This window comes from Parus major, chromosome 21 (genome assembly GCF_001522545.3).
Source record: "Parus major isolate Abel chromosome 21, Parus_major1.1, whole genome shotgun sequence".
Classification (NCBI taxonomy): domain Eukaryota; kingdom Metazoa; phylum Chordata; class Aves; order Passeriformes; family Paridae; genus Parus; species Parus major.
This window is the reverse complement of record NC_031789.1, coordinates 1,284,524-1,287,378: the sequence shown is the minus strand read 5'-3', so window position 1 is coordinate 1,287,378 and position 2,855 is coordinate 1,284,524.

Sequence of the window (2,855 nt, the reverse complement as noted above, 5' to 3'; positions counted from 1 at the left end):
CGGCCTGAGGGCGCTGGCAGTGGGGCTGAGGCTGGCGGGGGCTCAGCCCGGCGCTCCGCAGGGCCCGGGGGCTCCGCTCCCCGGTTACTACCGGTCTCTGGTCCCGGTACGGGGCGGTGTTTCCAGAGGGAATGCTGTCCAATTCCACAGGGAATGGTTCCGCTTTGGCGGACACCGGTACGCCCGGGGTATTGCGATCGGCGCGGGTGCAGCGGTGTCCGGGAGCGCTGGGCCCATCCGCTGTCTCTCCCGTGCATAAATCCAAGTTATCTCTGACCGCCTGGAAACCGGGATCGGTGCTGAGTGTGCCGTGAGCTCACGGAATATCCGAAATACGGGAAAGCCAAGCGCCGCCCGAGCAGGAGGTGCTCCAGCCCTGGGTGCTGCTTCTCCACAGGGCTGAGAACTTTCCTTTCCCACCGGGAGCCTCCGGTGGCCTCAGGCGTGTGGAATAATCACCATTCGCTGTGTTTCCCCGGTGGATTAATTAGCCCAGGGATGCACAAACCCTTTCGATTTCACTTTGGTGCTCTGGAAAGGGAGCGTTTTCCAGCAGGGCCCGCCCAGGAAAGGGGAGCTGGCCCAGGCCCTGCTCTGCTTCCCTGGACAGGAAAATTTCCCCAGCCTCCTCATGGATGGAGTCACTTGTAGGGCATCACATCACTTTATGCTGTTGGGGATTTGTGATTCAGGACAATTCAACAATGTTCGGGTACGTTTAGTTCATAAAAGAACAACTCACAGCAGCGTAAAGGCTGTTTAACCATGCAAGTGCAATCCTTTACTTCTTGCCTTCATCCCTAGGAATTTCAGGGGCAATGCCTTATGTTTTTTTTTCTCTGGAGCCACCTAAATCATGCAGGATAAAGACCTTTAATGTCAGGTGAAATGTCAGGGTGCTGCACCTGAGTCCTGGCAGGACAGAGCATCTTATTCCAACTGTGTACCTTATTTTAACACACTGAAATCTGTATGTGCGAGACCTGAGTGGGGAATCTCAAACTGGGATTCCAACAAACCTAACTCCTGCCACTGCAAAAATCCTCACAGGAAAAGAGTTCAAAGAAAACAAGGAGGCTTCATGTGAAATAACAACAGTGGTACCAACTTCTTTGAAGGGGATATAAAGATGTGCTTTTAGGAGAATCCAGTCAGGGTTTAAATGTAACTGTGTCAGTCATTTGGAAGAGGTACAGCACAAACCCTTTGGAAATTTCCTGAGTGTTCCAAGGTTTTGCTGCCTTCTGTTTTTTTCATGTTTAGTCACAAAGACTTGGGCACAGGAGAAATTTAATCAGAACTGCCAACGTTATGTGGTGGTTTCCAGTGTTGAGTGGACTTGAGGGACAAACCTGAAGCCTCCAGTTTCAAAGCCAGTGTTTTAGGTTCTTCCAGGATCTTTACTTTCAGTGTTCTCAGACCAGAGTACAGAAATGGAGCACTGAAAGGATGGAATGGGCCTTTCACTGAAGAGAACAGTTTTAATGGTGCAGGATATTGGGTCAAACATTCCTGGTACCCACAGGGTTACCAACATCTGTGTAGGGCAGAGATGGGAACTTTTGTCTCCTTGGAGAACTCAGAGCTGTGCCCACATTTCAGTCAGGTGCTCAGGGCAACACATGAAGCTTGAAAACTGCCTGGATGGACGGTGTCTCCTGTGCTAAAAATAAATGGAATGCACTGTTCTGGGCAAAGCAGGACTTGGGAGAGTGGATCTGCTGAGATTTCTGGAATTGTGGGTTATGAATGGATGGAATCCAGTTACTCTTTGTGAAAATAAAACCCTTCCTTTCCAGGTTATGTAAACTGGCCTGATCGTGTTAGCAAGGATTTCTTCTGCTGTGCAACTCTTGAGGAAAAGGAGGACAATTTTAGCAAAAATTGATGATTTAATCATCCATAAATTCAGACTGTCTAGCGTAGTGCTGGCTGTGCATCATCCATCTAGGATTTGTGAGGCAGATAAGGAGCAGTGAAGCACAGCCCAGGGCGTGTGATGTGACAGTGACACCAACACAAACCTCGAGTGCTGCTCAGGGTCAGGAAGATTTTCAAGATAGGAGTTGTTTGTCTGGAATCAGAGCCCATCTCTAACCTGGCTGTGTCCCATTTGGACCTCCACCATGTGCTGTGGGGACATTTTCAGTATCCACAGCGAGTCCTTTGCCTTCTGAGAAACACCAGCTTCAGCTGTTTACTGAAGTCTGTGTTTTATTAGGCAAGCCAAGTGTGTGAGCTTAGCTAAGTGTTATCTTAAACAGCAAATTCCCAGAATAATCAAGTCCTAGGATATCACTGGGATAGAGAATTCTGCCATTGCAGTGATGCTTCATCTTGTGGTTTATTAGGGAGGGAAGAGCCATTGCAAGCTGAAGCTGTTCATACAGGATTTCCTCATATGGTGAATATATATGCTGATGTGGGACTAGTTGACATCTGGGAGTGAAACAGAATGAAAGTGCAGCTCAGCTCTTTTGGGTGACTATTTTTAGTTCTTATTACTAGAGCTGAGTTGAGGAATTACTTTCTTTGGGAAAAGGACAATGCTGCCTTTCTCAGATTCTCCTTCCACAGCTGTCAGCTTTGCTTTCCATCCATCCCTTGGCTTCCCTGGATGAAGGATGGCTGGGGAACTGGGGTTGTTCATCATCACCCAGCACTTCCCAGTGCTCTCTACTGGTCCAGTTTGCTGTTGGTGCATCAGGGAATCATGGAATGGTTTGATCTGGAAGGGACCTTGAATCCCATCCCATCCCATGGCAGGGACACCTTCCATAGGCCAGGGTGGTCTAAATCCAACCTGGACTTGGACCTTGGACTTCCAGGGATCCAGGGGCAGCCACAGCTTCTCT